The sequence below is a fragment of the Planococcus citri genome, chromosome 1 (assembly GCF_950023065.1).
Source record: "Planococcus citri chromosome 1, ihPlaCitr1.1, whole genome shotgun sequence".
Taxonomy (NCBI): Eukaryota; Metazoa; Arthropoda; class Insecta; order Hemiptera; family Pseudococcidae; genus Planococcus; species Planococcus citri.
In genome coordinates this window covers 35,398,674-35,413,383 of record NC_088677.1, presented here as the reverse complement: position 1 = coordinate 35,413,383, position 14,710 = coordinate 35,398,674, and the positions used below count along the sequence as shown (strand labels likewise).

The window sequence follows — 14,710 nt, the reverse complement described above, 5'->3', positions numbered from 1 at the left end:
TGTTCGATGGATATTTATAATGAAAGTTAATCAATTTACTTACATTACCTCTCGGTGATTTTGCAACTTTAGCTTGACAAATGATATTATGAACATGGGTTGTCATGCGCAAACATTGAATTTAACGAAGTAAATATGTACTCGTGCCATTATCTGGGCGAATATGACCGCGGTTATCTGAACTATTACTGTACGTTGAGGCACACAGAGAGAAAGAGAGAGAGCTTTAATCTATACAATTGATGATTTCAATAAATAAAGTAAGCTCAACATGTAATACTTATACCGATTTTTTCACATCATTGAATAGGATTTGTAAGGATTACCGATACTTTTTATTTTTAGGATAAACTTGAAATGGGATTCTTTTCAGATAATGTAGTTGTTAGTTCTAACGATTTAACCAAATTTTATTCATTAATTTTCAAAAACCATTGACAACCCTTGCCTTATTCACGCTAAATTTAAGTAAATTCGTTAGCTTTATTTTGGTTTGAACAAACCGAGATTCAAACAGCTCCATTTTTAGCTGCAATTTAATCAAAAAAACACGTGGGTAGATACCTACACCTAAAGATGAACATTTAAACGGTGCAAAAGAAAATTACAGACATAGGTAGTTTAATTTTTACATTCATAATTTCGTGCAAAAACCAACCACTCGAAACTCGGTGTAAGTTGTAAAATTAATCTCGTAACCATGGCTGGTGAGAGAAATATGAGCCAACGTACGCGGCGCGTACGAATTAAACAAATTCGTTATCGTTGTATTTTGGGAGGGGAAAAAAAGGAAAAATGCCGAGCACGATGATAATTATTGCGAATTCGTTTTTCTGTTTTAAAACTCTGGCATTGGTTGGGGAAAAAATATCTTGGCAAAGGATTAAAAAATACCTAATTCCCATTCATAAGAGCAAGAAGAGAAGAATAGTATATTTTTGAATGAATTCTCTCGCACCTATATATAACCTACTTACGCTGAAATATCGTTTAATTCTGATATAACAATGACCTTTGTTAAAGAGTTCAAAGTACCTACACTGTCCAAGGTACCCTTTTTTCGTTTGGTTGATCGCAGAACGTAGGTACATATATAGCTAACATACGTGGGTTAAGGTATATTGTTTGAAATTCATCCATTCAAAGGGGTCAAATACGTTGACAGATTACCTGCCTGAGAAGTTTCGATCAGTTGGGTTAATTTGACATGTGGTAAAAACTCCGCAGTCAGCATAAGCTCATGATAATCGTGTACCCTTGCGAGATAGCGAATAATTATCTGCCTGTATTTTGAACATTTTATGGATTTCGCTGCAGGAATAAAATCTTTCGAAGAAACGGGTTTTTTGGATTGAAAAAAAAAGAATAATAATAATTAAATACTAAAAGATTATTAAATGGGTAATTGCAATAATTACTTGAATGAAATGAAATCTCAGTCATGAAATTTTTTTCCAATTTTTTGTTCGAAGGGAGCTGCGTTTTGTCGAGGGATGTATCTAAACCAACAAAACAAATTTGAAACCGAACAAAGCTAGATCAAGAGGGCATACAAAAATACTCGCTAACCATAATTTCAGGTGCTCAAGTGCATTTTTGATTTTGGGTAAACTGAGCTATTAATAATCAAATGTGGATCAAAAATGTGAAAAAATTAAAATTTTACGAAATCAACTTGGAAAGCTGAAATTTGGCCTGTGCTCTATTTTTGGACCCTCAGAAAGACTGAAGATGGGTTCGAACTGTTTGAGCAGTTCTGGAGATTCCAGAAGATTTTTGAAAGTTGAAATTCCCATACTTTCATGAAAAAATTTGAAAACAAATAAACGTACTTAGAATAAAAAATACTTTTAAATGTTTGAAAAATTCCCAAAAATTTAAAAATGAATTCAAGTGGCTGGCTGAAATTTTGTTTCCAACTCCAAGGGTTCCAAAATATGCCCATTTCAAAAATCAATTTTTTCGTGAAAATCAGAACCGAACATTTCAAAGGTTTCCTCGTACTTACGCTTTTTGTGCAGTTTTCAGCTAAAAATACGCACCCTTAAGTATCCCTCCTTTCAAAAATAAGTATACGGCTACCGAGTGAAAATTACTTGAGAAATCGCTCGCACAGTACTCACCTCCCAAGCCTATTCTAAATCCACTTGGAAAATAAAATTTAAATTTATACGATAGGTTCATCGACGTAAGCCTTAAGTATTTCTATAAGACACCTTTTTGAAAAAATATAAGTGTTTCCTACCTATTTGAAAAGAATCGTATAGCACGAATTACTCCCTGTGTTGAAAAAATTGCCTTTCTGTTACCTTTTGTAATATCAATTCGACGCTTATTTGTCGATTATGGTGGAGAAAATTTCATTTGTTCATTTGCTCGCTCGATTTGTTCGATACGTTGGTAAAATAAAAATGAAAATCGCAAATTCAACGATAGGCCTACTAGCGCCATGATTTTTTATTTTATTGCCATTTTGGTGTAAATCGCGAACTTGTATTGTTTTCGGCGATTGATCTATATACGACGAGTTAAACAGTTGAAATGGATTCTTTCTTAGGTGGGTTGATTATTTACGAGCGTGAATTTCTTTTGAAATTAAATTTAAAATATATACCGGTCTCGATGCAATATTTGAATGATTGAACTTAATCAAGGTGTTGTCTTTTGAATTGGATTTTGTTTCACGCGAACGGCGTTAAATTAAAAACGTCAAGATGAGGAAATGATTGGGAAATAAGTTATTTATTTTCACTTTAATAAAATGAACGTTGCGTCGAAATTTAAAACGAAAAAGTTTGACTAATTGACTTGTCGTATCGTTAGCTGTATATGAATCAATTTTATAAACCGTTCGACGTGAGTATCGGAGAAAAGTTATAAGTAAAAAGCATATAGCGATGAGGCAGCGAGAAAAAAAAAGGCGAAAAGGGTTCAATGTCGCGTGTTCTGCGTGCTATTTCGGTACTTCCCTGAAAAATATAAAACTTTCAAAAGCGAAAATAATAAAACATAAAATTTCGTCGAATCGCGATACGAAATTTTGATTTCGTTTTTGAAATTACTCGCGAATTTTAAAGATTACGTTGATTATAACTTACTTCATCGTATACTACTCATCGTAATACATCGTCGTAGAGTATATTCTACTAGTATAATGCAACGAATAAGTATAATACACTACACATAAAAAAGGCTCAATCTAATCTTGTATTCTAAATCGTATACACGCTTTCTACACACTCAGAAACGTTGAATCGAAAGTTTTATAAGTTTGATTTGTCACAAGCAAAAAATATACTCATACTCGTACTTCACAACATACGACGCAAATCAAACGGTTTTGGTGGAAAATCTTTTGTTAGCGAATAAAATAAGTTTTCACTTTATTATCCCACCTATAACAAAATATATATCGCATAATGTAAAGAAGAAAAAAAAGAAACCGGGCGAAAAATAAACTTCGTAAAGCTTTTGTCGGCAAAATTTTTCAAAGTGATTTCATCTTCTCAAAAATGACACGTAATTTGTTTTGAAATTTTATTATATGGGTACCTACCTATACAAGACACCTATTATCATAGGTGTAGGTCTTTTTAATAGGCTACATAATCGAAAATCTTCGAGAGGCACGATTCGCGATGAATTCGTTTTTTCGCCCCGTTTTTCAACACTAATGATATTCGCGTTCGAAATATCTTTATTGGATCCTTGGCTAGGTAATTTTCATCGCACTCGGTTTGATTCTTTTCAAGCAAATGCAAACGTCGAAAACGTCGACTGAAATTCTCAATTTTCTCACCCTCCAACCGTGAAAAAGTTATATTAAGAAAATGAAATGGAAATTAACATGCTTTGAAAATGACTAATGATGAATTTCTACCTGAGCCCGAGCAAAAGCCGAAGTTTTCACTACGTAAATTTGAAAACTCGAGTCCGAAAATCCTTCATTTTCAAAAGAGACGCCAGACTAATATTTATAGAGAATATTTATGAGCAAAAATCTATACTTATCTACCATGGTGTCTCTATGAATGGCCTACTGTACTGCTGTACTCGGCATAATTATACAGTTTTACTTTGAAACACCTACCTCCTACCTACACCTAGTTTATTTGATTATGAATGAAGCACGCGAGTACCTAGCTAACAAGGTTCATTCATGAGAGATAGGTACTGTTTTCATACAAGCTTATCAAATGCAGAAAATTTCTTGATTTTTTTTTTGAAAAATGCTAGGGGTTTTCATCGATGGATATTCTGAAAAGAAGGGGAGATTCGATTTTTAAAAAATTCAAAAAGGAATAACAAAACGTAATTATGTAAGTACATTATGTTCTTTAGGTGATGAAACGGTTATTACAACTAAGTATGCGATATTGAATAAAAAAATTTTCATTTTTTAAAACAAAAACGATTTAAAATTTGAAAAGCTAAAAATTTAATTTTTACGATGAACCATTACTTCTTATGACATCTAGATAAGTAATTACAAAAAATTGAAAAGATTAAAGTACACATGCATCTTTATTCATTTTTAACAAAATCAATTTTTAAAATTTGATTTCAAAATCCTTAGATGTACTCGGTAAGGCTTCCAACTTCGATTAGAATTCACAAAAATACTGATTTTAGAGCGGGGTCGTGCCAATTATTACTAGTTCGAAGGACCTGAGTTCAAACATTGGCTTATTTTCCCCATTCACCCAGCCAATGCGATAGAGTCAAAATAATGAAAATTGGAAAATAGTGTGTGGCTGGCGTGTCGTTTTTCAGGCATTTGAAGGCGCTGAGATCGAATAACTGACCGAATTTTTTTCGAGTACGCTCTCTCAATGCTCCATAGCCCACCCTTCGTGAAAATTGTTAAAAAATGGTAAAAATGCTTAAAAATCTACTTTATTTTTGAATTTAACTGACATTACCATCTTTTTTTTTTTTTTTTTTTTTTAGAATTGGGAGCTTTGATGGATTTTGCAGCCGGATTGTAAAATTTTCAACGGACATTAGCCATGCCAGAAGTATCCAGAGTGTAGAGCTGAATCAATGCGCAATAGGCATCGAAATCAACCTGCAGTATTTAGAAAACTCAACCCTCATCTTATTAACCGAGTATTCTTCACAAATGATTAAATTGTGTTCACTTTTCTAGGAATAAGAAAAAAAATTTATTCCTCTTTTTTCGTGAATATTGGAGTTTAAATTCAACTTTTGGCATTTTGCTTTAGCTCATTTTTGCAAATGTTTTCTTTTATCCTCTACGAGAATTACATATTTTAACCTGCCTACTTCACTATCGGAGTTAAAATTTAAGTGATATATCAAACGACTCTGAAATGAAATAGGATTTCTTTGTTCTACTCTCGCTAGTACAGTAAAAGGAATTTTGCAACAAAAAGAAAAAAAAAAAACAAAACAAACCAAAACTGAAGTAATGATCTAGGTAGGTACTCAAGACTTAAGTTGTTGGATGATTTTTATCATTATTATTTTTAAAAAGATCTTTATTTGAACTAAAAGTTAGGTAGGTACTCAAAATCATTTTAGCTTCAGAATGCCCCTGAAAGAGAGACTTATAATCCCTTGGAAGAGGAGGAATTTTTCAACAAAAAAACAATATGGTGTTTTTGTTCTGATCCCAACGCAACCTGCTTTTGGGGAAACTGGCACAATTCCAAAGCATGTAGCTAGTATGAGATCCAGCGTTGATCTGTGACATTGCCGTCAAAATCCAAAACCAGTTTTAGCCTTTTAGGTCATTTTCAAATTTTCAACTACTTGGTAGGACTTGAGCGAAACCTCCACAATTTAAAGAAGCCTCTCTTTGAAAACCCGTATCTTTTCTCCAGCCATCTGCAGCTGAAATTTGTTCTGAAAGGCTCTCAACTCAACTCAAAATAAACGTTTCCATGAAATTTGGTCGAAATCTTTTCAAATTTTTTCTCCAGATTTACTGTGATAAATTGTTTTTTTATTGTCAGGAAAGTAGTCCTGAAATAATTTCAACTCCACTGCTAAAAAAAAATTCAAGATACTTCAAGTTGGCTATAATTTCTAAGATATTGAAAATTATAATTACTTACATACAAGAGCAGAAATTTCTATTTTTTTAAATTGTAACCAACCAGGGTATTGTCTTAATTTTACCAAGAAATAGTTTTGAATGATTTTTCAACTAAAATTGAAAACATATGAGATCAATCTAGATCAATAAAAAGAAGTTAAACTCTATTTTGTGAAATGGGCAAACGAATTTTTCAACCATCGAAATTACCACGAGAAGTTCTTGACACTACATAAGGTTGAGATCCATCGATCCAATTTCATTTTTTTGAAGAAAAAAACAAGTCATATACTAATAAAAATGTAATAGGTACCTACTACCTACTCTTTTCAATACAGGGTGCCCAGAAATATCGAGTACACCTAAAAAAGTTTTCTACTAAAATACTTTGGTTGGTCACAGTGAATGATAATAATGATAGCACATGATTGGTTGTTGGACTGGAGAGATAAAATTCCACCAATCATATGCATCTATTTCACGTTGCCAACCTATATACTCGTATCAGGCGACGCTACGGTAGCGTTGCCACCCCGCCCTCCCACGGTTTCAAACGCGTCATGAAACGCGTTACCGTAGGCGGCGCAACGCCAGACGGAGTTATATTCTCAAATCATTTCATAATGTTAGCCCAGAATATTTCCAACGCAATTTTCTCAAAAACTATGCGTTTATTCAAAAAACGCATAGATACTTTTTTTCTTATTTTTCAAAGACCTTTCAGAATATATAAGAATAATTTTTGTATGATAAAAATTCGCGAAGTTTCAAGTACCTTGTTTTTTGTCATTTTGGTAAAATTCTTCTTCAAGTTCCACTCAAAGTTAGAAGGATTGGCCGAACCAATTTTGATGAAATTTGGAATATAGCTTTGATTTGTCAACCATTACTGACTAAAAGCAAAAAATTGTAAATTTTTCGAAAATTGACCCTAAACTCCCCCTTTTTGGGCCCCAAAAATTCTCAAAATTGACCCAAAATATCAAAAGGCACTTCTCCACCACAAACTTGATGTTCATGCAAAAATTGAGCTTTGTAGCCCAATTACATCAAGCTTGAGTGGAGTCTAAAGATGCTGAAAAATGACAAATTTTGAAAAAACGAGCAGTATATTTATCCAAAGTACAATCAAACCAAAGCTGGGATAGATGTACATACATCAAAAGGCACATCTACGATGTTCAAAGTACATTTGAACAAAATTTCAGCGTGATTTGTGCCCTATTCGAAGCTGTAGCTTTTCTTAATGAAGTAGTTTAATTATACTCAAAAAATGGCCAAAAATAAAATCCATTTTTTAAGAAAAGCTGCAGCTTGGAATAAAGTTTCAATCACGTTGAAATTATGTTCACATATACTTCAAACACCACGGAAGTGCCTTTTAATATTTTCAAATTGGTATGAGCTTTCATTTATGCGCAATAATAATTATTATTGCACATAAACGTTCAATATCAAAATGTCCGTTAAATTTAAAGCACAACACGTGTTGGCGTTACAACGTGAGCGTTGTATGCAGTTGAAATGCGCCGTTATCTAAGCAGCCCAAGTGGCTGTTTGGTTTAAGCTTCCGCTCGCCACGCAGTAGACTCCGGTTCGAACCCCATCAGAATCAGAAATTTTTTTCAATTTTTAATTTTGTAAGCTGATTTTTTCAATATGATTTTTATTTAATATGTTCAATTTTTAAAAATAAATTGTAAAAAAACGTTGTTTTTCACTTCCGAAAGTACAAATTTTCTTTTGCCCTTGTTTTTTTTTTTTTTTTTAAAGTAAACATGGAAAAAATTTCATTACGCAAATTTATTTAAAACAAACAAGATACATTTTTTCACCTGAAAAAACATGTTTTTTTTTTACTTCTTGAAATGACGTTTTGCTTTACTTTGTTCAGGTTTGTTTGGTTTTCATTAAAAAGTTGACATTTAAATTCCAAAATTTTGAAGCCAAAAAATGGAACCTGAAAAACACATAGTTTCTCACCTCTTGAATTTTTGAACGTTTTTTCACTCGCATCACTCAGCTATTTTTTCTATCCTTTTCCTAAACTAAAAAATTCCATTTTGAAACTTCAAAAAATTCAAAAACGAAAATAATAATTTTTTAATAGGTATTTCTATCAATTATTGGTAAACTTGTCATTTCATCTCTCATTTCATTTTAGAAATTTGTATTCGCTATTGTGTCATTTTATTTGACAAAATTTAAAGTCTTTTTTTTACTGATCGGCAAATTTTTGGTCAACCCCTTCCTCCATCACCCTTAAAAACCCACTGTTTTTATTCCAGTCAGTTTAATGACAAATGTCCAGTAATCTGTCCACTCTCTGCATGCTCCTGCCACCAACGCTATTTTCATTCATTAGATTAAACACTTCATCACAATAATAATATAGAAAAAAAAGTACTGATATCCTCCAAAAAAACTCTTCAAAAAAGAATTACACCCCGCCCTCTCCACGATTTCTAATGAACCTACTCCATGAACAAAAATTAAAAATTTCAGTAAGAAAATGTTATGATATCATGGTGGAATCCGCCCCTAACAAAAACAACCTACCACTTCACCATTTATCGTATAAGACAATCTATGAAACAGCTAATGAGCCAAAAATTTGGGCGGACAGATCCCTCAAATAAGTTTAGTAATCTAACTTGACTCTGGAGTGTGGAAGATTTGTCAGCCCCCAAATTTTTGGCTCATTAGCTGTTTCATAGATTGTCTTATACGATAAATGGTGAAGTGGTAGGTTGTTTTTGTTAGGGGCGGATTCCACCATGATATCATAACATTTTCTTACTGAAATTTTTAATTTTTGTTCATGGAGTAGGTTCATTAGAAATCGTGGAGAGGGCGGGGTGTAATTCTTTTTTGAAGAGTTTTTTTGGAGGATATGTATTTCTGGGCACCCTGTACTTTAATAATGTAGGTATCCGACTACCTCGTACATTCTATCAGATTTTTTTTTCTTTAAAAATTTAATTTGGAAAACCAAAGAGTAAATACCACCCGAACGCAATCGATCGATCTCCCATGTATTCTGTACTCTGTAGTCTGCACATTACTAAAAACCTTACCCATCCTTTACTTTTGGGTGACAATAAAAAAAAATCACTATGATTGATGATATACTACTATAAGTGGACCAAAGCAAGGTGAACGATTGTAATCTCACTGCCCAGACAGTGTGATACAATTCACATTTTTGATGTTCCTTTTACGGAAATGAAATCTAATCTCGAATACATTTTTGAAAAATAACACTAGGTGCGAGTTTTACACCACAGTACCCACTTACTCGTATTTCATGACTTTTGCAATAAAACTTTACAATATGATTTTTCGCTCTTCGATCTCTGTATTATTCTAATGACAATAATTGAAAATTAGTGAATTATGCTGAGTAATGTGTGTAATTTTTTGATAGTGGGTTGCATCACCTGCTGTCTGCCTACATTCCATCGCAACTCCTGTACATCTGCATACTTGCGGTGCCATATTGTCGAACGTTATCTCCTTTGGCGACAGCGTAGCATTGTTCATAACATCCTCGATTTTGAAGCTCTTTTATCTTTTCGTTCCTATTTCATGATTAATTTTTATCTGTTCCATCATAGTTCCATCGAACGTGTCCAATAAGTAGATAAAAGATAACATTTGCGTTTTCGTCAACAGTTTACACTACAGTAATTGCGGATCTACCTATTTAGATATTTTTAATCGTCAATCGTATTTTCCAAATTTTTTTCATCCGTTATCTCACTTGATTCGATTGATCATAAAAAACGTCAAGCGAAAAAGAGAAGTGCTTCTCATTGTCAAAAATGGAAATTATAATTTCAAAGTGTGCCAAAACTTTCCTTGTCTCCGCTCAAATACAGTTGACATTTTTCATAAAGAACGTTTTTTGTAAAATTAAAAGTGAAACACTCATAAAAGTGGGTGAAATGTGTTGAAAACTCGGCTTTACGAGTATGTGGCCTTTCCTTAAAATCGTCAAGAGCTTTCCTTTGAAAAATACCACATACGAGTATGTACAATTGTACAGATACCATAATACGTGGGTAGGTGAAAACTTGAGCATATAATGTAGGTCCTAGGTACGTCTAACAATAAAATAATCTATCAAACTGTTTCAGTTGTTACCTCAAAATATAAGTAGGTTGGTAAATTTTTTCTTATTTAGTACCAATTCCCCCGAATCGAAAATTGCATCATTTGTTCATTTCTCACACATATCTTCAAATAAAAATTCCCCATCAGAATACTCGAACTTGAATCTCTATCTATACAGCGTGTTCAATAAATTTCAATGCTTACACTTTGATCATGTGTAGTGAATCAGATGGTTCAACACATAAATAGGTAGAGGTACTTAGGTATAATGGCGATTGGCAATTGGCAACTTCTCTACATCCACTGATTGAAAAGTAGCACAGTATACGTCAGAAGGGTTCAGACACCCTAAGCCTGTACCATTTATTCCTGAATTTTTATTCAAAATGTAGATACCTACTTGATTCCTTAGAAGAACATGACTTTATTCTAATGACAAAAGATACCGATTTTTTTTATTTCACACTTTTTAAATTTACTAATTCGCCTCAGGTACGTACTCGAGTACCTAATACATACCTATTTCTTCCGAAAAATGTTGGTACTCGTACCTACAATGATTTGAAATTGAATAAAATTTCAATTCAAAGTGAGTAATTTTTTGCATTTTTTCCTTCCCATAATTCTTAAACATTTCAACCCATTTCTATTATGTATAATCTTGAATCTATACCTGATAAATACCTATCAAAATTCAAACTATAAATTTTTAATCGAAAATCTGCTCAATCTGTCATAAATTCCTAGACTATACCTGCAACTCGATACTCGAACACGTTAATTCCGGAACAACGCAAGATAAAACGTCTTCTCGTCGGCATCTTAAATACTTAATTAACTTTCATATTTTTACGCCGGTAACTCTGCTGGGGAAACGTTGTCTTCTTCGAATTTTCTTTTTTTCCCCTCGCCAACTCGAGCCGCTAATTGTGAACGAGTTATTTCTAAAAGAAATTTTTTCACAGCTCGGTTTCATTCTGACTTTCAATCTGATAACTTTTTTTTTCGGCAGAGAAAAGCTTTTAAAGTTTCAGCGGAATTTTCATTATTCAATGTTGGAAAATAGCAATGAGCTTAAAAGCTGAAAAAACTCTACGATGGTGTAGTGCTTGGAAGACCATACGTGACATTTACATTATTTTTCATTCATCTGGCGCTAAACTGAAGCGAGCCAAATTAGGTGTAGGTCTTAAACGATGTACACAGACTGGAGGAAACCCCTCGTTAATGACTTTTTAGTAGTTAGTGTGGGTATACCTTTTGCAGCTGCAAGTTTATTAGCAATTTCAGACGACGACGACGACGACGATGTTAGGTTAGTTACGCGACTTTCTAACCGATCAAACGTTATGGTTAAAATTAAAATAATAAATTTTAGCTTGACTTACCCCAAAGAAGAGAGTACTATCGATGGCGAACACGTCAAAGGCGTTAACATATTGCAAAAAAGCAAGAAAAAAAACTTTTAAAAATATTTGTAAACTTAAACTTGGAGGGCGTGTCTTTTGAAAATTTATCCTCGCAATGGACAGTGTAGTTATAAAAAAAATTTACTCGTCAATTATAAAGCAATTTCGTCGTTATAATTATCACGACGGTTAATTTGGAAAATTGTACTTAATCGAGCTAGTGCAACGAGATAAAAATATGGTTATTCGCGAAATGTTGAATTCAAAATTATACAAATTAATTATCCGTTTCGATTAATTAGATTTTCAGACGAAGTACTAAAAGGTCTAGAAATAATTCGCGTACGCATAATTATGAAAAAATTCTCATCTTGGATTGATGCACTCGTTTTCGTCTTAATCTAGATATAATTCCATATATTTTTCGTATTAAAAAATGAAGGAAACCACGCGCGAAGTTTCGAATACCGCGGGCCGACAGAGAACCGGCGAATACTGACTTCGATAAAAGTGTGAGTTGAGTTCTAAACGACGACGCTTATCCCGATGTACATTCCACTGGTTGCGTGCGCATGTTTCAAATTCGCTCTTCAATTTTATATTGGCGATTTTTATTGTCAATTTAACGGCTGGAATTTCGCAATTATTAAATGATTTTAATTAAAGGGTAGGTAGGTACACATATACGTACACCGTACAAAGCAAACCTATAAAATGTGCGCGGTCAAATTTACACCTTTACATATATTGAGGTTGTATAATAAATTTCGGATACGACTTTACTATGGCAGTTACATGGTTTTTAAATTGCGGTAGCACGTATAGCATAAAGAAGCTATAGGGTACTCCCACGATCGTTTCAAAAAACAAAAATTGCAAGCTGTGTTACGTCACCGGTTACCTATTGCCTTTGGGTACAAATTGCACTGAAGGCATGAAAAAGTTCTCAACAAATTATTGTCAAAGCTTTCTGTGTTTGGAATTTGGAAATTTGGGATTTGTCAACTATTTTCATTCTTGAGATGAACTGTGGAAAAAATAACCAAGTTTTAGTTCAACTTCTGCAATGAAAATGTGATCCTCACCTACAGTACGTATACTGAAGTAGGTACCTAGTTTTGAACGTTTCATTGTTATATGTAATTCATGAAAATCTTGAATCCCAGTATAAGAATTTAGTGTCCTGTCCATTATAGCTCGTACAAAGTTTTGACTCCGACTGGCCACCTGAAATTCGAGAATTTGACCTTACTTATTTTCTCTCACAATACATTAAATGAGTAAATTTTTAAAAAAAATTCTAGTCATTCTTCAATTTTAGATCCTTTTTTAGGAGATAATTTTGAGTAATACTTGAAATTTTCTGCTTATAGTTTAAAGCATACAATCTCCTTCCTTCTTTCGGAAAAATCACATTTCTGCGAATTTTTGAGAATTTGATGTACGAATAAGTACTTACCTACTGAGCGCTTTTTGTGACAGCTTTTATCAGTTAACTTGGTGTAGATTCCTATCGATGTATGCATAAGCTGGGGATGGTGGGGCATCTTCTTCGTTGAGATGAATTTAGGTCCACAATTTCCCCTCATCTATTCTTATTTCAATGTGATCTCAAAGTGAATTTTATGAATTTTTCAGAATTAAAAAAAAAAATAACATAATGGATTTTCTGAGGCAGGTGTTGAATATTTTGCCACGAAGGCAGCGTTATGAAAACGTTATTTTATCGAAAACGAAATCAACGATATTTTTTTAGATTTATCGAAATATATTAACGTTAAACAAAAATTGTAAATATATTACGACACTTTTCACTATAAATGAAATGGATTTCGTTTTTTTTTCGTCATCATTTTTTTTTCTTCAAATACAGAAATACTTATAGGTGTTAAAAATGCAGAAAAATGGGCCTAGAACTCTGAGAAAGCAAGAAAACCTTTGGAACATCGTTATTTAAGGGAATAAATTATCAATTTTCTGCATATTTTTTATATTTTCAATTGTTTTAATGTCGCTCTTTTCCTTTTAAAATCATCTGAAATCAGTCAAATTTGAGGAAAATAATGACGAATAACAAAAGAAAACATTTAACGAAACGAAAATGTTATTTTTAATAACCAAACAAAACATAACTTGACAAAAACTCAGTTTTTCCAAAAACAAGAACCACAACGAAAAGATTCTGTCGCACGAAGCTAAGTGTAAGTTGAGTTGCCGATCCTGTAAAACTGTAGGGGCAAAATTATGGTTATTTCTTTACATACATTATGTATTAGTTTAGACTGGATCAGGTAACGCCAAATTGCAAAATTTTTAAAGAAGCGTAAAAAAAGGTTTGTTGAAATTTTAGCTCATCTTGAAAATTGAAGCCACTATGATTGATTGAGATTTCCATTATTCTCCAAACGTCATAAATTGTAGATTTTAGCCATAGGCAATACACGTATATTATGAACATGACTTTTTTTGTAGGCATTCAAAGTTCTACCAGTTGAGTTATAGTCTTTTCTTATTTTCCCAAATTTAGACTTGAAGACGCCGGATCTCTTTAAAAATTTGAAAACATTTTCAATTTTGCATTTCTGAACTTTCAAAAGATTCCAACGCCTTCAATTTGTTGAATTTAGGTGAAATAAATACAACTTTTTAGAATTCGTAATGCTCTATGAAAAAATGCGTCCATATTTTTGCCTACTTTTAAACAAACTGAAGGTGCTAGAGAACCTACTTTGAAAATTTTAATTAGTGATATCATGATATCAGTGATATGTGATAACACCATCAGTTTTGAAGATAATCAAAATGTAAACATAACTATTCTTGTAGAGCATTTGAATTTCTACAAACTAGTACGAGTAGAGTTACATTCATTTTGTCTAAACTCAAATTTAAAGGTGCTCGAAATTCTTGAAAATTAAAAAATGCAAAATTAAAACTGCCTTCAGATTTTTAAAATCCTTTAGTACCTACCTACCTTTAATTTTGTGTTGAGGCAAATAATGAATGCAACTCAACTTGTAGAACACTTTTTTGCTACATGTTTTCAACGCACCTTCATATTTCTAAACATTTTGCTGGACAATATTTTCATTTAATGATATTTCGAATATTCTCACATTTTCAT

The 14,710-nt window shown here is 32.7% G+C and overlaps 1 protein-coding gene across 2 annotated transcripts in view; it reads right to left on the bottom strand.

Moving 5' to 3' along the window:
- The window catches only part of LOC135831651 (sex peptide receptor-like), a 169,265-nt gene extending 157,163 nt beyond the window's left edge, over positions 1–12,102 (bottom strand). For both annotated transcript variants that reach the window (XM_065344303.1, XM_065344302.1), the window contains exon 1: positions 11,566–12,102. The gene's annotated coding sequence lies outside the window, so the exon portion shown is untranslated. The remainder of the gene's footprint in view (positions 1–11,565) is intronic.
- Positions 12,103–14,710: the final 2,608 nt, after the last annotated feature.